Source organism: Canis lupus, chromosome 29 (genome assembly GCF_003254725.2).
Source record: "Canis lupus dingo isolate Sandy chromosome 29, ASM325472v2, whole genome shotgun sequence".
Taxonomy (NCBI): Eukaryota; Metazoa; Chordata; class Mammalia; order Carnivora; family Canidae; genus Canis; species Canis lupus.
The window spans coordinates 28075540-28097270 of record NC_064271.1 but is presented as its reverse complement, the minus strand read 5'-3'; the positions used below and the strand labels follow the sequence as shown (position 1 = coordinate 28097270).

Below are 21731 nucleotides of genomic sequence, written 5' to 3'. Positions count from 1 at the left end.
CTTTCTCTCCCTTGATATACCTTCCTTCAGAAAATAGCTCTCATCTCTGTCTAAAGAAGGCATTTCATACTAATGGACAGGCATTCTTCAGATAGGAGCTACAAGGCAAGGAGAATTCATCAGGCCATAGTTTTAAGCTATAGTCCTTCCCAGAGGATGTGCGCTCATTTATGGGAAGCAGTGTGACAAGTTGGAGAAAACACCAGGGTAGCAAGTGGGTGCGTTGGGGACCAGAGAGGAGGTAAGAGGCCTATGGACATCTGGCTCCCACTCATCCTCTTAATGCTGGTTGTCCCTGGGCACCTCCAAGGGAGCCATCATGTTGTCCCTCCAGGGGACAGAGCAGAGATCTCCCTTAAGGGAGGCAGCTCTGACCAGGGATATAGGGCCGCTGCGCACATCCATGGGGGGCGCGGACTTCCCACCTCGCCTGCTGGCAGGTTTCCCCTCTTGGCTGGGAAAAGCCAGTGTCTAGAATGCAGTGGGTTTCTTGACCAAGTGGGTGCTCAGCTGTGGAGTTGCCTGTCAGCAGCTCCACGCCCCAAGGTGCCCTTTCTTAGAGGATTCCTTGTCCAGTCATAACCGTGTTGCAGATGAAAACTTTCAATAGACTAGGATGGGTGTTATGGTTCTTGGGCATTCCAAAATCTTTACATGAAATAGTTCCGTGAGTGTTGCAAAAGATTTCTGAAGCTGAAATGCCCTCTATCAGATTTCAAGGTCACTTGAGTTTCAGTGTCACTCTAAGCCACACTTTTGAAAGCTGCCCTGGGTTCTGAATTAGCCCGCGTGGCTGAACCCATTTCCTCCTTCATCAGACTTCACTGGCAAATGAAAGAGCAGCATCCACTTGAGAATGCGGAGAGAGAGGTAGCAAGGACTGTACAAACAGGAGAGAATACCTTGAGAATAGTAGCAAAATACTGTAAATAATATTCATTTCCTCAGGGAAAATTAAAGGGTATGTGAAAGATAGATTTGGGAGATCCTACTAGTAGAAAGACTTTTATTATCTCTAGTGTCTCTTCAAATCAGAACAGCTTGGTGTTTGTGGGGTTTGTTCTGTTTCTGTTTCTGTTTCTAATGAACATGATCATTATTTCAAGACAAATTTACATGAACCGGACAGTGTCAACTTTTGGAGTTGTGGAGGAATGTTCTGTGTAGAAGGGGTGTTTCTTCATAGCTGACCTGCAGTCTGAGGCTGACACTTGAACCACAGGCACAGTCCCTGGCAGGTATTCATAGACTCGTGTAAGGCTTTTTCTGAATGTAATTGTGAATATGAAGCCTTGGTGTTCCTCTTTATAATCACCCGGTTGGACGACTGCACGCAGATATTCCATAGGTGGAAGCTGTTAAAGACGTGCGTTTTGCTTTAATAGCGTGTTAAGGAGCAAACTTCCATGGACTTGTATGGACAAGGTGCTGCTTTTTCTCATGACCCTGTAGAATTTCCATCGACCACATCAACTGTAGCGTTGACCTGTATGAACACAGGGAAGGATTTGTGCATACAAATGAGAAGAAACAGAGCAGAATTCATGAATATGGATGAGGATGTGGATCATTCTGGAGAAGGCGCTAGGTCCACGGGTCAACTGGAAATTTCATTTCTCTAAGAAAATAATCCTACCAGCGGCACGCACACTCTCCCTATTCCTCGTACCTGTGGGGATTCCTCCGTACTGGAACTGTTGCGTTGTGTCTTTTTGCATTGTAACTCGTCAAACCAGAAGTCAGTAAATAAAACGAGATTAGCACTTTTAGGTACCAATTGTATGAGTAAGTAATGCACACCAGTAGAGCAAGAAAGTATAAAGTGTATTTAAGACCAACCGGTTTGTTTATGGGGACTGACTGAAAAGGCCCATCTCCAATGATACCCATGCTTTAAAAGGTGTACCTATCATAGGGCTGGAAATCAAAATGGGAATTGTACTTCCAGTCCCGTCTTTGTAAATAGTTGCTTTTTTTTTTTTTTTTTTTGAAGACAATCTCATGTTTTATAACTTTTCTTGTAGGTCTGAGAGTCACAATGGTAATGTGCTGTGTCAAAATGTAATCTTAAATACGATAATGATTATAACTTAATTTTCCAAATAAGACAAGAACTATACCGCGTTAGGCTTCTACGATTCTGAGAGACATGACACTTTTATAATAAGCATTAGTACTTAACTTCTCAAGTTAGCAGAACTGGAACTATTTTACAAGATGCAGTGTTTTGTAATCACAAAGAACATGAACATTTTGTGGGAAATGACCTTGGTTTTATACATTGTAGCTTATTTTTTAAAATACAGTATTTACCAGACAGGAAGTGTGAGTATTATAAGCAATTCCTGCTCTCCAAACAAAGGGCTATGCCTCTTTTAAGCAAGTGTTTTGATGCATATCTTTTCAATGAACCCTCTGCAGCAAGGGTAGAAATGCAGATCAAATGGAAAGAGTATCACAAGAGAGTCAAGAGAGCAACAGCTACTCCTTTTATCATCGCCAGTGTGTTTGCAAAGTATGATGGAGAAAGACACTTTAGGAATCATCCTATGCATCTTAAGTCGGAAAAAAAAAATGTTACTAGATATGCTTGTAGGCAATGGGAGAAAATTCTTGGAATTTTGGAAATTCCTTAGTAAAATGAGTTTCTGTCACAAAGATAAGCTTACCACACGCCTGCATCTAACCAGCAAGTATCATCGGGTGGTAATCTCTCAAACCGTGGTATGGAAGCCCAAAGATAGAATTTTGAGGTGATCGGTGGTGTTTAAAATAAGTTTTTCCTCAGCACTAACTAAATAACCTTAATTTCCTTATCAAAGCAAGTGCTTGACTTTTCACGAGAAGAACATTTGAACAGACGTGCGAGGTTGTCATCGCAAAGTCACTGTGTTCCCAAGGGTCGGGAAACAAGGGAGGGAGCCATGGAGAGTTTATTAACTGCACAAATAATTTTGAGCTTTGCCAAAACCATTTCATAATGCTGTACAGCTTTTTCTAGCCCACTCGCTGTTTAAGAAAGAAAGAAAGAAAGAAAGAAAGAAAGAAAGAAAGAAAGAAAGAAAGAATCTTTTCTTTCTAAGATTTCAGTAACTCAAAAGCTAGACTAATTAGCAGTATGCAGAAAACATCAAAAGAAAAGCTGGGATAGAATGACCGTATACCCATTGAGCAATTCCTATGAAGTAGTCAGAGGGTCACTCAGACCTTGCTTTCCAACAGGCTTTAGAATCTGCACACATAAGGACTAGAATTGCATAGAGATGGGGAAAACCGTGTACAGCCTTGACTCCTGGTCTCTGAGATGAGGCAGTCTGCAAATCTCTGACTTCATTCCCTTGACTGTCTCCATTGTTAGCATTAAATCCCCCAAGAAGTGCTTATTGCTGTATGGTTTTGAACCAAATCCATCTTGCTTCTTTTTAAAATGGCAGCTAGGAAGCTTCTATGGGTTAATAGCAGAAGCCTTAGAAAAGCCAGGCAGGATCTGTAAATGAACGATTCAGATCAGGCGAAACAGGGACACTACGGAATGGTGGAGATCATTGTGAACCAGAGAGCCCATGACCCCATTGCATGCAGCAACCAGCTCTAGACAATCAGAACCATGCAGAAATCAGGCCCAGGGCTGCTAGATCTTCTGACTTGGAAATATGATATTACCTGACATTTAAGTGTTGACAACTAACTCAAATTCTTGGCCAACACTGTGCAGACCAAAGAGAACCTGTCTATGGGCAGAGGCGGCCTCTGGCCACCAGTCTCACCTGTTGGGGAAAGCACATCTCACATCCCATGTCCCCTGGGTCAGATTCCTCCCTCAACCCCCACAAACTCACCTGTTAGTACTCTCTGGGCACCTAAAATCAAAGAAGGGAAGGAGGTCAGTTATCCCAAGAAATCATTCTCATGGAAGACTTAAATATAAAACCTTAAACCAGCCTTGCCTCGGATCCAAATACGCTGAAGGACTATCCAGCTCTCCCTCTGCCCCCTTCTGGCATGCCCAGGCCACACCCCAAAGCACTGAAGAACCGTCACCCCACCTTAAGTTTTCACCTACCGTGACCACTGTGATGAGGGGCTGGCAAGGAGCAGCCTTGTGCCTTCAGAGAAGGCAGCCAGGAGCCCCCCAGTTTGAGATCGCACACTCCACCAGCCCCTCCACACCCCTTCCCGCTCCAGTAGTTTTCCAGTAGTTTTCATTCCAGCATAGAATTTCCATTGTTGCATCTCCAGCATAGCAACATCCTTGCTCCAGAACTGGTAGGTATTTTAGAGTGTCCACTAACCCCCCAAAAGGAGTTTTTCCACATAGAAAACCTTAGCGCCTCTGTCTGAGGGCAAAGACAAAATGGGAATAAATGTGTCATGGAAAAAATGAGAAGCTGCTGCTTTTGCTCAGATGGATTGACTTTAGACTGTGTCTTACACCAGAGTCCTGATGGCATTGGGATAATCCCTAACCCTTTCACATATACAAAAAGGTATGTCTCTTTCCAATACATTATTTCCTTTGACATTCCTAAGGACCCAGTGTAGAGTAGGAGTATTTAGGATCACCTCCAAGGCCAACCCATGGTAGTGTTATGTCTATGAGTCAGCCTTATCACTGACCAAAGGGAGAAGGGGAAGAATTTGGAAAAGCACTTGGCTTGGACCTAAGTCTTCCAGAAGCTAAACCGGAAAAGACCCAGGCCCCCACCAGGTTCTCAATCTGCCCTCTCAGCCCTGGCCCTTCAGCATAGAAAAAAGAAGCACATGCTCATTCATGTTGTCACATGCCAACTGAATCATCCCCGACTGTCCCCCGTTATGGTGCTGCCGTGTCCCGACTCCCAAAGTTCCAGCCAGCTGAGTGGTCAGTTAATTATAGGAGTTTCTCAGCTAACGTGATGTTGTGAGTAAAAGCTTTGCCTCCTTGGGGAAAAAAAAAATTATTTTGCTGCTACCATTCAACATTGGTTGTCCTTGTAAACGTAAATCGCTGCCAGAAAAATTTAAAACTACTCAAATGGGCAATGTTGAATGATCAAATCAGAAAGGACTGTCAACTCAAAGTTGGAAACACTTGGGGAGATGGTTAAGTCACGTTTAAAACATGAATGCTGTTTAAACAACCTTGTCAGCACCTGAGATTTCTGTCCGTGTGACTATTAAAAGGCTGCATCCACCAACAAAGAGGTCACACGAGCCCTTTCTCAGCCGTTTACCAGGCTTCATGGGGCGAGTTTAGGGTGAAGCCACTCACAGGGAGTGCGGCTGTGGAGCTAGAAGGGGCCTACACCATGGTGACCTGCCACCTGCTTCACTCTGATAAATGATGTGTTTATCATCTGTCTGAGGATACAGTGCTGGAGGAGGGGACACTCGGGCACTTTCCTCCTGTGATGGCAAAGCAGCCAGTTCTGCAATGGTGACATCCAAGCCACAGGAGCGGCAGGGCTTAGCAAACGAGCAGGAAGCTGAGGTTCCAGTAGAAGATGACTATAGATTCTGAAAGCAGGCGGAGATTGGGAATTTAACCCTCACACTGTAATCCTTGCTTTTTAAAAATGTTCTTTCATATTGGGCGCTGTTCACGTCCTTATTAATGGCCAGCTTCCAAAGGGAAAAAAATCCCTTTTATTTATAGTATGAAAATGTTGAAAGTTAATTCTTGAGCCTAAGTGTTACATTTCCTTACTAAGGGCAATTGCCTGATTTTTTTAATTCAGAAAGTTTACCATAGTAGAAAGCAACAACTCCTGAAAAAGGCAGGAGAGCTGTCATGAAAGAAAATTTTCTTTAAAAAAAAAAAAAAAAAAGAGTTGCTAGTCTGTTTTCTCCTGAATTCTTTCTACCTCTCTGAGTCAAGAGGAAAACCAGGACTCTGGAGAAGAAATTGAGCAGAGAGAGAGAGAGAGAGAGAACAGTCCCCATTCTGGTGACTGGTCTCACGCACCCACCCCCACCCGCCCCAGCTTGGCAACCACGCCCTGTCCACTTGCATAACCTTACTGAGGCCATGCTGTTATTATGTATGTTCCTTTCCCAAAATTCCAAATTAAACACTTTTGCTTCTGTGCTGCTGACTTCTCACTCTCCAATTAAGGTCCAAAGGGAGAAATATTACTGTAACTTGTATGTGAGGTTCAGTCAGTGAGGCTCCCCTCTTCCTTCTGACAAAAATTTCCATCTGTCTGAGCAGTTCTGGGCGATCATTCAGAGAGCAGGTCAGTCAGCATGCAGCCTGCAGTCCTCATCACAAGAGATTCAGACTCGCTGATAAAGACAAGACATAGATCTAATCCTTTCACCTGGACTCAAAGCTCTCCATGCAAGTCACCTCCCACCAGGCCTGTCCATGGGGAAAGCCAACTGTGTGATCAGAACCAACATGGAAGGACAGAAGAAAAGAGCTTCATATTGAATTTCCCTGGGCCCTGACCTCTGCCCATAATGATACAGCTTGAAAATTGACTTGGCCTTTATTGTGTGAAAAGAAAGTGGCTCCTGCAAGGTGTAATTGTTTTAACTTGATGCTCATTCAAGGAGATGACTACTCCAATCTGCTCTCACTGTTAAGCACTTGTCCCTCACCCTGATGGAGCCCTCTTCCCATGCTTTGGGCCCACGTGGCCAAAAGAGCGAAGAAAAAGGTAGAGCTTTGGGGGCCAGCAGCACCAGAGTCGGAATTACCCCTCAGGGATCTACAGTGTAGTGTAATTATAAACTAACCCCCTTCCAAAAAAAAAAAAAAAAAAAGGATGCATCACTTTGCAGATTACAAACCCTTGCTTTGCTTTTTACACCTTTTTATCCTCCTCTCTGCTAATTGGAAATCAACGACTGTGACTTGACCAAGCCCTGTGATGATAGCAAAGCCCCTTCTTCCAAAGTATCCCAACTGTCTGGGGAACCTCTGTGATCACTGGTAGAAAGCTTTAGAATAGACTTAGATTTTTAGGAAAGAACTCAATACCCCCAAAATGTTCCATGACTTCAATAACTGAAAATGCTCTGGGTGTAAAATAACCCAGGAATGTGGATTATATATGTTTTTAAAAAAATGCCATTAATCAATATTTTCCTACAACATGACCTAGAATTCCTATTTTTGTAATTAATGGTTGGACGATGGTCAGCCATTTAAACATAGGCTCTCTGGAATAACCAGATACTAGTGTAGTTTCCAAAGTGTTTCATGTCTCAAAATCTATATACTTAGAAGAAGAACTCAGGATAAGAAAAAAATCGCTAGGTCCCAAAGGGTTCATGACCATCATCAAATGCAACTACCGAGTGGCCTACGGTCATCTTTCTCAAATGAAGGGGCTGAGGAGCGAGAGAATAAGTTATCACAAACCCTCCGTTGCCCTTTGTCCATGGTAAGGTTTTTTAAAAACAAAAACAAAACAAAAAAATTACAAAAAAAAAAACCTCTACTTCTCAAAATTAAGCCATCTTTTGAATTGTTTTCTACACCAAATCTAAAATGTGATCATGAAATTATACAATATTTCACATGGGGTATTTAGTGGAAATGTTGTCAGTAGAAAGCATTGCTTTTTGAGTGCCTGCTAATCGAGGAAAGCCAGACTGAAGAGAAAGAAGCAGTCCCTCCTGTGTGATGCCAGTGGTAAAATGACAGGCGTTAACTTGTAATTGGGCACGAATTCAAAAGCAATGTGGCGATGCTATCCGATTTTTAGAGATCTTTTGGAATACAATCTTACCACCATTTGGGGGTAAGTAAGTACTTGCTTACAAAAGTCTTTTAATATTAGTGAATGAATGTATAAAGTTACAAACTATGCATTTTCAAAGAGTAACATGTATTTTGTATCAAATCCAAGTAAATTTTTTTCATAGACTTATCACAAACACAAATTATTCAAAATAAACTTGAACACATAACATTACGGGATTGTGGGACTCCCATCTATACTCTTCCAGCTGATATTTTTAAAGACCGCGCATTGAAATTTCAAACTCTAAACAACTCCAACCATTAAGGTAAATAAATAGGAAATGGTTTCTATTTTACTTCTTAAGCAGGAATGAGAAATGCTGGCTGTTACAAAACGTGCCCAGTTTTTTGAAGGTGGATGTTCTAGTAACCTTGGATTAACAGGCAAACGAAACTGCATAAGGTTAATGAGCGTCGCATTGGAGAAAAAATAGCAGAGGTTGTGTCTGTTGTGTTGAATTCTCAATCTGAGAACAAAAACTACTCTCCAAAGGGTTTGGGTTATAGCATTTCAAAGAACAAAATATAAAAATGCTGTCCATCAAAGCAAATCATCCAGCTTTTTTCAAAAGTACATGGAGATAATGACTTACATTTCTGGAACGTCCAGATAGAATATACACACATATCTTCAGCCCTCTTGCTGATTTTTTATTCCCATGAAACCCTTCCCCAAATAATTTATCCTTGCTCCTTAATTAGTACTTTACTACGTTGTTACTCAGCATGAAAAAATATTCTTTCCCTTCATCTGACAATGTTGAAATAAAGAACTCATTTCTCTGCCATCCTAGTTTTCGTCTATGTCCGTTGAGAAAGTTTCTCAACCATTTGTAGAAATATGAAAAATAAGGAAAAACGCACTTCTAAACCTGGTACTTACGGTTATACTGGATATGTTTGCTACCTATTTAGAAGTTACTGGGGGTGGGGATGTGTCTTTTTTATATGATTTTTAGCCAAATTCAGATGTTCTGATACTACATTTCTGAATACCTATCTGACTGTAAATACAGCCTGTGGAGGTTCAGGTTAATAAACCTTTTATGTGACTGTTCCTCAGACATGCTCCTTGCCAGCTTTTGGCACATTGTACATAGATTTGTTGAATGTTTCAATGATGTTGTTTTTCTAAATGCTGTTCTCTAAAAACTTTTTGAATGTTTTTTGCTTTCCATTGTTTGGGACTTTGTGTGTTGGTTTAAAATAAATAAATAAATGTTTCCTAAATATTTAACACCAGGAAAAAGATTTACAATAAACTGGTGCTAATTGAAATAGAAGACAAATTTCAGATTTGAAGACTTACAATATAAAATGTTCACACCAGTTAAACTAAACTGCACTTTCCCAAGGGGACAGCTGGTATCTACCTGCAATGGGCAGCAGTAGGACCACTGAATGTTTACAGTTTCTGTGGCCCATTTAAGTGTAGAACATAAAGATGGCACTGTCCCCCCAGAGTTGAGGATTTGCCACCTTGGTCCTATGGAAGCATTTAAGTAGAAGTAAAGGCTTATAGTAAGAATCAATTTAGTAATAGTCTTCTGGTCTTTGGACTTTCATGTTCTGTAATGCTTAGCTGTAACAATGAATATGGTGTTGCCAATGTAGTCTGACATCATCGTTGACCTGTACTTATTGCGTGTATGGTTCTACCTTGGGTTGCACTGGCACATGCCAAGCCGGAACACTGGACTTTCAATAAGACCATTCTGACTTCTACAGTGTCCACACACATGAATTTAAATGCACTTGTAACTGGTTAATTACCATGGAGTCTAACTTCCACTTAATAAAAGTTTTTGTGTATCTGCTTCTATTGGAGGGCTGTTTATTTAAGTAAAGGATAACTAACTCACACCTGAGAAAGGCTCATTAAGGACAGAGGGTTGGAGGTTTTACCTACAGTTGTAAAAAAGAATTTAAAACCAAAGGGATGTCTTCCCCGTACCAATGCTCATATCTTTAGAAATGTGCAAGACACATCTCTCTTCCAGAGTTTACCCCAATAACTACAACTCAAGCCCACTCCCCAGGCCATGACTGCCCAGGTATGTTAGCTGCTCACCCTGTGCTGCTAGTCCTGTTGTACCACACATGTAGACACAACGTGGCAAAGAGAGGAAAGGTGATGTCTATTCTTGTGCCAAGCTAGCCTGGAGACCTGCCTACAGGCCAAGGCTGGGTCCACTAGAACTTGATGTATTCACCTACAAGAGCCAAGTGTATGTGTATGTGCAGCAAGGAAGCAGGCTTTGGAGTTCAACAGACTTGAGTACAATTCCAAGTTTTGCTTCCTGCAAGATAAGTAACTGAACAAGTGATTTAACTCTTAGAAGTCCCATTGTCATGGGACATGATAATAAAAAAGAGAACTAATTAGCCTGGCTTGGGCAATATCTTACCTACTCTTAGTCCAATCCTCCTTAGCTGGGGTGGGAAGGATTATGACCTCTGTCCTTCTGCCTGGTTCAGAGAAGTTCCCACATCATGGGGCTAGTACTAGAATTACCCGAATTAACATGTCACCAGGCACAGAAAAGTGGCCCACAAATGGAAGCTAAAATATCAAAACCTGGAACCCTCAGACATCCAGAATGAGTACTTTCAAATACCGGAATTTCCTTTTCAGTTTCTTAAAAAGATTCTTTCTAAAATAAAAACATCCTGGCTTCGCAAATAGCTTACATGGCACACCCGAATGTTTTCTTGGTCACCCCTAATCATCATTATTTCATCAATTAATAAAATGAGCAGCGGACACCGAGCTGTGTAGCTCAGCCTATTCCAGAACTGAAGGGCTGTGAAGTCAGATGCCCAGTGCTTTCTTCTGTGCCAGCCCAAGCCTCAGCCCCACTCCCGGCTCAGCTCCCAGTCACTGATTCTGTGATTTCCTTGTATTCAGCACACAGCACACGGAGCCCCTCACCCTTTCCCGAGATGCAGTAGGACAGGAAGTAAAAGTAGCCTTACTGAAGTCCTACTGTGTGCCAGGCAGCATGCTGCTTGCTTTCGTGTGGTCATCTCACTTAATTCCCACAACAGCTCTATGTGTGGGAACTGTCACTCTAGTTTTATCCAGAAGGAAGCACCTTCCAAAAGTTAAGTAACTGGCCCAAGACCACACAACCCAGGTGTGGACACGGGCCTCCCCCACCCCTGAACCTGCCCAGTGGATGATCTGTGTTTTTAGGTACTTTTTAGCATGAGTCCATTGTGACTTCTCTAAAGCTGAGCTCATCTCTTGTCTCTGCCCATTGGCTTTCCTCTACTCTGGAAGCCGGTGTGGGCTGCTCGTCACCCCCTTGCTGATTCCCATCACCTCCCAGTCATCCACTTTTGTGCTGCTGTTCACGCTCTTCTCTTCTAGCTCTGGTCTCTCTCCAGGGTCCAAAGGCACCACAGGGACAGCCGGGCGCCCTGCCTTCCCATGCAACAGTTAGATTATCCGTGTGCCGCCCACGGCATCTCTGCCAGGCCCACAACCACGTGGATGCCAGCCCTCCTTCCACTGCATTAGTATCCTCGGGCCTCCCGGAGATGGTTGCCAGACAGTTAACTCCCAGCATCTACATTTCTTGCGATGAAAGAGGATGAACACAGCATATCTCCGTGAATGGTGCTCAAACTGCATGCACATTCTTGCTTCTCCCAGGCTCTCCCTGCAAGGTTCCAGGAAGCTGTCCCCTGAGAGCCACTTTCAGAGGCTGTGTAGCCCTCAGGGGTGGGAAGCAGGAGAAAATATTGAGAATCTGGACTAGAGGGCAGCCCTGGTGGCTCAGCAGTTTAGCACCGCCTTCAGCCCAGGGCGTGATCCTGGAGACCTGACGTGAGATCGAGTCCCACGTCGGGCTCCCTGCATGGAGCCTGCTTCTCCCACTCCTCTGCCTGTGTCTCTGCCTCTCTTTCTCTCTGTGTCTCTCATGAATAAATAAATAAAATCTTAAAAAGAGAGAGAGAGAGAGAATCTAGACTAGAGATACCCCTGCAAGGTGATGTGTAAATCATTTGTTTGCAAAACAAGTATTTATCAAATGCTTATTATCTAAAGGGATGCTGCATAGCAAAAGTGCATGAAGTAATGAATTAATGTGGAAAATGAATGCTACTTTTCCCTCAAAAATATATCCTCCAACATGGATGGAACTGGAGGGTATTATGCTGAGTGAAGTAAGTCAATCGGAGAAGGACAAACATTATATGTTCTCATTCATTTGGGGAATATAAATAATAGTGAAAGGGAATATAAGGGAAGGGAGAAGAAATGTGTGGGAAATATCAGAAAGGGAGACAGAACGTAAAGACTCCTAACTCTGGGAAACGAACTAGGGGTGGTGGAAGGGGAGGAGGGCGGGGGGTGGGAGTGAATGGGTGACGGGCACTGGGGGTTATTCTGTATGTTGGTAAATTGAACACCAATAAAAAATAAATTTAAAAAAAATATCCTCCAAGACCTTACCTTTCTTGAGGTTGCAGACTATGTCTTATTTTTCTTATCCACCTTTGAGAACACACTACCAGGTGTATACACTAGGTGAGCAATACATTTTTTAATAAATAAATGAACAAACTGATCAGAGCATTTCTTCAGGCTTTGGATATGCTCTCTGCTTTCAATATACCATTGCCCAAACAAAGCAAAGTGGGAGGAAGTAAGTGAGCATTTTGAAGACTTTTTAGTTTCTTTAGAATGTATATATTCTAAAAATTCTAAAATATGTACATTCTAAAGAAACAGCCAATTCCCAATAACCATATTGATTACCTAATAATTACCCAACACAGGACAAAGTGTACAGTAACATCCAATGTTTTTAATGTACAAATCCTTGCACATAGCAAGAATTCAATAAGTATCTAAGCAAAGAAGAAAAAGAAGAAGAATGAAGTGAAATAAATTGCAAAATGAGTCAGCACTATTAAAAGCATGCACAGTAAATGGAATGAGACCACTAGGATTTGAGTCAATAACACAGGAGAGAGAATCTAGGCTGGCACTAAGACATAACAGACACTATTTTATTTATAATGGGGAGCTAGGTATCATAGTGATTGTTTGTATCTAAGTAATATATGTAGATAGTAAAAATAAAAAATCGAGGCAGTAAACAGCTTACATTGAAAGCAGACCCCTGCTGCTCTGCCCCCTTGAGCCCCTTCATCATACACCTAGAAGCAGCTATTTCTAACTCATTTAATTGTTTCTTCTAATATTCGACTCCATTTTTTTTTCTAAATTATATGCAAGTATTGCCTGGCAAACAGGACGACCAGAACAGGCAGAGGTATCCAGAGCAAGAGAGACATGGCCCAGCAGGAGGCTACAGAGGGACGCACAAGGACTGGCAATGTGTCCGTCCGGCACAGGTGAGTGCCTCCGTTTCAAGGGTGCTCCTGTACACTGGAGATCTAATGTTCTGAGCAACACATGCATGTTGCTGGCATCAAAACGTTGATCCAGGAGCCCCTCGTGAGTTTGCAATCAATTCCCCTAAGTATAGTAACCCCTGGGGTGACCTGAAAACAGTCAAGTGTCCTCACCTCTAAGTTATATCTGTAAACTAACCTCCACTCCCGACCAGAGCCTTCAGCCGACCAGCTGGCTAGTGGGTCTCTCACCTTCTCTTTCAATAGCATTTTCACCATTCCTTAATTAGCGGATTTCATTGTAATGCCCGAATCATCACAGGAAAACATCTCAAGTCAGATTTTGAAAAATGGCTCAATGCGCAAATTCCTCATTATTCGCCTTGAGGCTATACCACACCTGCTGCAAGCCAGTACATGGTTGGTAGCACATAATAATCCCATTCAAGGGCAGCCCAGGTGGCTCAGCAGTTTAGCGCCACCTTCAGCCCGGGGCTTGATCCTGCAGACCCGGGATCAGAGTCCCACGTCAGGCTACCTGCCTGCTTCTCCCTCTGCCTGTGTCTCTGCTTCTCTCTCTCTCATGAATAAATAAATAAAATCTTTAAAAAATAATAATCCCATTCAAACTAGATTAAGCAAACACAAGGGGGGAATATATTGAAAGGACACAGGGTGTCTTGTAAGATCTAAGGATAATGTGGCAAGGCCTTGTGGAGGCCTAGAAGCAACGTTGAGAAAGCCATTGGGAAACACAAAAACAATACCCCCCTGCCTTTCCAGTCCCATCCCCTGCAGTGGTGAAAAATGGCCACCAGAGGCCCACCAGCACCTGTCAAGAGTAGTCTAACATCCTTGAGTGCAAACTCCAAGCTCAGGAGTCATTGGCCCAGCTTCAGTGAAATATCATCCCCTGCTCCTATCAACGGGGCATGGGGGCAGATGTGGTGTTAGGAATCATGGTGGAGGGTCCCTAATAAAAAGGTGTGAAGTTGGGAAGGAAATGATGGAGGGAGGAAATAATTAGCATTCCTACTATAGAATCTAAAACTCAGTTTTTCTAGCTAATCAGTATACTTGTAGAATTTATACCCAAGGGTGTATTAAAGATCACCTAACTTAACTCTTCTACTTCATAGATGAGATTCATGACCCAAGAATGTCATTTTGCATTTATTACTGTTGTTTGATGTTTGTTTTTCCTAAGATCTTGTTTGCTTGTTTTCTGAAAAACAAAGTTATCTGTTCTCTTCAACATAACCATGCAGCACATACAGAGTAGGACCACTGGAGCAACACTAGCTGAATTCAAATCCCAGCTCCACCGTATACTGGCTGTGGGACCTTTGTGTGTGTGTGGTGGGGGGGAGGGAGGTTAATTAACCTCCCTGTGCCTCAATTTCCTGCTCCATAAAATGTGAAGAATAATATGACCTACCTCCTATGAGTATTGTGCATTGTAAATGAGTTAATATGTGTAAAGTGTGCAGTATGGTACCTGATGCATATTGAAGGCTATAAAAGTATTATGTGAGTCATCGACACCATCATCATCATTTAAAAAGCTTGAGGCAAATGCATTTGCCAACAAAATCACATCAAACCATTAGAGCAGGAGCCATGTTAAGTTGCAGTAAAGCTACAGGTAGATGTTTATTTCCAACAAAGATTATTTTCTAATTTTTCCAACTTAGAATTCTTCCGTACTACAGGAGAACAAAAAAGTAAAAAGAAAATAAAATTACTGATAATTACAACACTCAAAGAAAAAGGATTGTAGATTGGTGCATTTTTTCAAACTATTTCGGTGCATATTTATGTGCATAGTTGTGATCACACTGTATATATAATTCAGCATGTTGCTCTTAGTCACTTAACATTATAGCATACGCATTTTCCCATATCATTAAATATTTTCGAATACCTCCACTTCAATGGCTGTGTAATAGTACAACATATAGTTATGCACTGATTTCCTGATATATTCCCCTATATGGAAAACATAGGTTGCTTCCGATTTTTTTTTAAGATTTTATTTTTAAGTAATCTCTACACCCAATGTGGAGCTTGAACTCATAACCCCAAGATCGAGAGTCGCATAGTCTACCCACTGAGCTAACCAGGTGCCCCTTGTTGCTTCCAATTTTAAACGCTTTTAAGCTTTAATACAGATTACCAAATTACTATCCAAATTATTTGGTTCAATTTATGCTCCCAAAAGCAAAGTGAATGAGTATCTTCCTGCATGCTCAACTGAAATGAGCATTATAATTTTTTTAATCTTTCCTAAATTGAGAGGTTTTAAAAGGTATGTCATTCTTGTTTTAATGTATACTTATTCAATACCAGCTAATGATATTAAATATTTTTCCAGGGCAGTCCAGGTGGCTCAGCGGTTTAGTGCCGCCTTCAGCCCAGGGTGTGATTCTGGAGACCCGGGATCAAGTCCCATGTCAGGCTCCCTATATGGAGCCTGCTTCTCCCTCTGTCTCTGTCTCTCTCTCTGATGAATAAATAAATTTTTTTAAATCTTTAAAATAAATAAATACACACATACATATTTTTCCATGTTAACCATCTCAAGTATTCATTTATAATATATCAATTCGGGATCCCTGGGTGGCTCAGCGGTTTAGCTCCTGCCTTTGGCCCGGGGCATGATCCTGGAGTCCCGGGATCGAGTCCCATGTCGGGCTCCCGGCATGGAGCCTGCTTCTCCCTCCTCCTGTGTCCCTGCCTCTCTCTCTCTCTCTCTCTCTCTCTCTCTCTCTCTCTCTATATATATATATATATATATATATATATATCATAAATAAATAAATAAGTCTTTAAAATATATATATATATATAATATCAATTCATGTCCTTTGCCTATTTATCCTTTGACATCTTAACTTTTCTTTACATATTAGTAGGAGTTCTTTATGTTGTTAGGAGGTAAACTTCTGTCTTATTTGCTCTAATAGTTTTCCCAATTTATATTCATTTTAAATTCAGTCAGAGACATTTCTTCATACAAATTTTTAAATCACTGTCATGAAATCTGTTGATGTTTTTCTTTAAAATTTCACATCTTATTTATAGCTTAGATAGGCCCCGCATATTCAGGTATTAGAAAATATTGCGTTACATTTTCTTTCAGGTTTTTTATACTATGGGGGGCGATTTTTTCTATCTAAAATATTTTGTTATAGGTAAAGAAAGATCAAAATGTATTTTTTCATCCCAAATAGCCAATTGTCCCAGTCTCATTTATGATTAACCCAGCCGTTTTCCAGATTTGCACTACCATTATTACTGAATTGTTATAATATTGGGATCTACTCAAGGCTCTTTTGTTCACTTGGCCACTCACGTTATCTCCACTCACATTGGCCACTCACGTTATCTCCTGTCTCCTTTTCTTTGGGCATTTGCACAAGATCAGTCACAGGGATGGTGAGGTGGATAGAATCTGGTTCCAGAAAGTCATATGCTGTCATCTACTGAGAGGTTCTTTTCCATCTGGTCTTTGGACTTCTGTTTCTATCATCCCATCATTCACTCTTAATGTCTGTGACCCTGCATGGTTTCTAGTTGGCATAGTCCATGCACATCTACTGATAATACCCCATGTTACTCCCTCCGGGACCCTTCCAGCACCCTGGCCTTGTCTCGATTCTTCTGCCTCTCTCCTGGGGTCCTGGGAGACTCAAAGGCTGTTTCAAACCATCCTAGACCTTGACATGCCACAATACCTCCCTTACATGGCTTTTCTGGTGCCTCAATGGACTCTTGCTGCAGCAAGCTCTGGAAAGCAGGGCACAGAACCACTCAACTTTGAAGTCTCCCTAAATGTATTTGGCATTGTTCATACTTCCCACTCCCGCAGGATCTTTGGTGAGACCAGAGCTTTGCTCTCCTTTCTGCCTTTCCAAATTCTTTTCCCTCCTCCCCTCCCACAGTGAGTCTCTACCTTATGGTATCACATGCCCCTCCCAGCCCAGTGTCATCTTTGACAACACCTTCTCCTTCACTCCTTGTGACAAGTCCATTACCAAGTCCATTGGATTTTACCTACTAAATATCTCAATAAATACTCAATCTGTGTTTCCACTCCCACCCAGGCAGAAGACCCCATCCTTTACTCCCTGTCCTTCTTCAATAGCACCTAGCCGGTCTCCCTCAGGTACTTTTGTACCCTTACACTGCACTCTTCTCACAGAAGCCACTGAGCTCTTAAAAACACACATGTGATCACACAACTCTTATTTATCCAATTTGGCAAATTTCCTTTGCTCTCAGGATATAACTCCAGTTCCTGCCAAGGCCAGCAAATGTGAGTCCCTGACCACTTCGGCCATGTCCAATGGAACCCTCTCTCTATCTGCTGGCCATAGCCCCTTAGACACACATCCTCTTTCCCATTCCAGCACCTTCTCCCATGTTCTTTCCTCTGCCTGGGAACTCCCCCAAAGTTTTACTGTCCCTTTCCCTGCATTCACCTCCACTCCCATCCTTCATCTGGTTAACTCCTCATCACTTCTTTGGAGGAAGGTTTCCACCCTGCCAGAGGTTAGGTCTCTCTTAGTCACTGCCCAAGAGCTCTGTGAGGGCAGGGACTATGCTGACCTTACTTGCTACTTCTCTGGTGTGTCGTAAACAAATGGGTCATAAATGACTGACTGACTGAATGAATGAATGAATGAATATAAAGGAAGGATGCAGGAGATGCAGGTAGGAAACATGAACTGAATCGTAAGTACCCAAAGTGTTTGTCTCTATTCAATATCAATCATCTTTTCTTTTTTTTAAAGATTTTATTTATTCATGATAGACATATATATGGAGAGAGGCAGAGACACAGGCAGAGGGAGAAGCAAGCTCCATGCAGGGACTCCAACGTGGGACTCGATCCCAGGACTCCAGCATCACGCCCTGGGACGAAGGCAGGTGCCAAACCGCTGAGCCAGCCAGGGATCCCCTCAATCATCCTTTCTTATATGTTATTGTCCCAAGTCACACACCTTAGTTTGTGACACTTAGCTTGTGGTTGATCAAAATTTCCAGTAGCAAATTGAACATATTTCTTTCCTTGTACATAATTTCATAGTCTCTGTCTACCTATTCTACTGAAGGCAGAAATGAAAGAGTAAATTCCAAATAGACTTAGGAGGGAATGAGAGTGATCAGGCCTGGAATGATACACACATCAAAATGTACTTGAAAGTTTATTAAATGAATAAACAGAATAAAAACTGCAAAGCTGGGGTGCCTGACTGGTTCAGTCAGAAGAGCATGAGACTCTCGGTCTCAGGGTTATGAGTTCAAGCCTCATGTTGGGTGTAGAGATTACTCAAATAAATAAACTGTTTTAAAAAATTGCAAAGATACTTCAGTCACACAGAGTCTGATCTTCCAACACCCTCTACCAAAAAAAAAATATATATATATAGCAGAAAAATAAAATATGAAGAGCAGCATCCCCCTCTAAGTTTTTTGTGAGGTGGTAGCAATGGAAAGAGGATGGTTTTCTGAGAAAAAAAAAAATTCAAGCAATAAACGCTTCTGAACAGAGGTTTAAGTCCTAGAACTTTTATAATCTGACAACAATCTGGAAAAACGGGATTATAAGCATGCACCCTTGGCCTTGCCTAGACAAAATGAATCATTCTCTTTTCTCTAGCCAGTCGGTGTTTGCCATCCTCTGCGGTATCACTATTTTCAAGCAAATCTCACAGTCCAAAACTGTTATGTAAGCCACAACACCTTCACATTAAATTATTTACTTTTAATAATAGAAAAGTTATTTTTGACTGCAGTGAAACCATAAATCTAGCCTGTTTTGCTTCAGTTCATTTGTTTAGTTGGCCATCTGGCAAGATGATTCAACATAATGCAGACTCTTCCTTAGTACAAGTCAAATATTTTCTATTTAAAAGTTAATGTTGAAAAAAAAAGTTGATGTTGTGCCTACGGCTGAGCTCTAATTCTTTTTTCATTTTCTTCTCTTTGCTTTTTATAGCCACATAAACAATTGATTTGACTTAGAACTTCTTGTACACGTTTATTCACCGTATGATGATAACGTAACAAAACTGCTTCCAAATGCCACATTCGAAAACCAGTGTCATGATGATAGAGAAACCAGAATTGGGTGTAGATTCTTCTGCCTTCTGCGATTGAGGGATCATTCATCCCTAGGCAGACAGGTCTTTGGTTTTTGAGGGAAACACTTCAGAGAGCTTTGACAGTTCTTTTAGTAGAAAGAAAACAGGCTAGGGCTGCCTGGGTAGCTCAGTGGTTGAGTACCTGCCTTTGGCTCAGGGTGTGATCCCCCGGTTCCGGGATGGAGTCCCACATCGGTCTCCCTGCATGGAGCCTGCTTCCCTCTGCCTGTGTCTCTGCCTCTCTGTGTGTGTCTCCCATGAATAAATAAAATCTTTAAAAAACAAACAAACCAACAGGCTCTTTGGGCAATCCTGAATGGCCAATTTTTCTGCATAATACACAAATGGAATTTGGACAGTTGGGCAGCATGTGTGGAGGGCACAGAGGATAAACGACCTTGGACTAGGAAAAGAAGCAGGGAGATTTGAGGAGAGTACAGTGCTGTCCAATAGAACTTTCTAAGATGATGGAAATGTTCTACATCTCCCCACCGCAGTAGCCACTTGCCACATGTGGCTATTGAGCATTTAAAATGTGGTCTTATGACTGAAAATCTGAATTTTTAAAATTATTTAATTTAAATTTAAATTGCCACATGTGGCTAATGGTTATTCTCCTGGATACTGCAGAAGAGAGGACTCTTGACATCAACCCCCCTCCTCCCCAAACCTGAGCTGAAAAGAGCAGGGAGAAGGCTGAAAGCTCCAGAAAGAATCCCCCAGGGTAGGGACTCTGAAGAACTTTCAAGAAGGCGATGAGTGAGTGAGTGATAGTCAATTTTAAGTTGCTGCTTGCTCTATGTTTCCTTTCTGTTGCACACAAACCTTCAGTAAACATCTTCTAGGCTGAAGTGACCATGCATCTCAGCTTGCCTGGGACTGCCACTTAGTGTCTGATGCCCTGGTGCAATTACTAACGGTCCCTGCTTCACTCTCAAGTGTCCCACTTGGACAATGGATCATGTCAACTCCCTACTTACATACATAACCTTGTATTGGTGGTAGTGTAGAGATTTGGGGAAAGGAATGTGAAGAGAAGCTCAGACTTCCCCATCACCTCTCCCCAGAAGTCTTGTGCAAGGGTTTGGGAAGGGGGCGCAGGGCCAGCAGAAGCGCCAAGCAATATGGAAGACCAGCTCACAAGTGGGCTGGCAGGACAGAAGAGAGACCAAACCATCCTTCTCCTATGTAAACGAGGGGAGGGTGAAAGTGGGGGAAGGGAGGAGGGGAAGAAAGTCAGTTACAAAAAAAAAAAGAGAGAGAGAGAGAGAGAGAAAGAGAGAAATACAGTTTCTCTGGCATTCCCAGATATATTACATTCCCAAGTATTACTAAGAAATACTGGACAGATTAAATGTCTTTCCACTTCTGTGTATTTGGTAAAATCAAATATTAGCATGCAGAACATTCTATTGCAGTTAAACCTGTATTAACACAAATTTTCAAGGCATAATTAAAGTTTAAAATAAAATTATCTGAGTTTTCTATAAGGATACAGTACAACCAAACAACCACATCTAACGTAAAGTAAAACCCAAAAGTCCTATAGCTTGAGCTTTAACTAAAATATACTATTTGGCATTAATTTGTAACTTGAGATCCAACATTTTGTTTGTTCATGTGTGTTTTTACCGTGTGTGTGTGTGTGTGTGTGTGTGTGTGGTCAGAATACTGAAGATCTACTCACTTAGCAAATTTCAAGTATATAATATAATCTTTTCTCCCTATTTCCCCTACCTACCTGCCCCTGGTAACCACCAATATACTCTGTTACTATGAATTTGACCTTTTTAAAAAACAACTTAGATTATTTCCATATCTTGGCTATCGTGAATAATGCTGCAATAAATGTGGGAATACAAATATCTCTTCAAGATAGTGATTTCATTTCCTTTGGATAAATACTTAGAAGTGGAATTACTGAATCATATGGCAGTCCTATTTTTAATTTTTTAAGGAACTCCATATTGTTTCCTATAGTGGCTATACCAATTTACACTCCTACCAACAGTGAACAAGGGTTCCCCCTTCTACATGTCCTTACCATCCCTTGTTATCTCTTATCTTTTTGATAATAGCCATCCTGACAGGTATGAGATGATTTCTCACTGTGGTTTAATTTACATTTCCCTAATAATTAGTGATGTTAAACATCTTTACATTTACCTGTTAGTCATTTATATATCTTCTTTGGAAAATGTCTATCCAGGTCCTTGCCAATTTTAAAAGTCCTTTTTTTTTTTTTTTTGCTTCATGTGTCCTTTTAAAGTCTCACACAGAACATTAAGTGATTTCTCACTTAGCAGATTTGTAAATAAGAACTACACACATCTTTGGGGTGCTTGAGTGGTTCAGTTGGTTAAGCGTCTGCCTTAGGCTCATGTCATGAGCCCAGGGCCTGGGATCAAGCCCAGCATTGGGCTCCCTGCCCAGTAGAGTCAGCTTCTCTCCACTCCTCCCCACCGCCACCCCTCCCCCTT

The 21731-nt window shown here is 41.7% G+C and overlaps 1 protein-coding gene and 2 long non-coding RNA genes across 9 annotated transcripts in view; 1 reads left to right on the top strand and 2 right to left on the bottom strand.

Annotated features, from left to right (window-relative positions):
- The window catches only part of LOC125753989 (uncharacterized), a 99771-nt gene that overhangs the window by 30220 nt on the left and 47820 nt on the right, over window positions 1-21731 (bottom strand). The window lies entirely within an intron of this gene.
- The window catches only part of ZNF704 (zinc finger protein 704), a 293122-nt gene that overhangs the window by 228815 nt on the left and 42576 nt on the right, over window positions 1-21731 (top strand). For all 5 annotated transcript variants that reach the window (XM_049103887.1, XM_025433705.3, XM_035708484.2 and 2 more), the window contains exon 10: window positions 12984-13102. The gene's annotated coding sequence lies outside the window, so the exon portion shown is untranslated. The remainder of the gene's footprint in view (window positions 1-12983; window positions 13103-21731) is intronic.
- On the bottom strand, window positions 993-9549 carry LOC125753988 (uncharacterized). The gene is made up of 3 exons (XR_007407088.1): window positions 4064-9549; window positions 3840-3860; window positions 993-1486 (listed from the first exon to the last, which is right to left on the bottom strand). It is a non-coding gene; the product is annotated as an uncharacterized LOC125753988 (long non-coding RNA).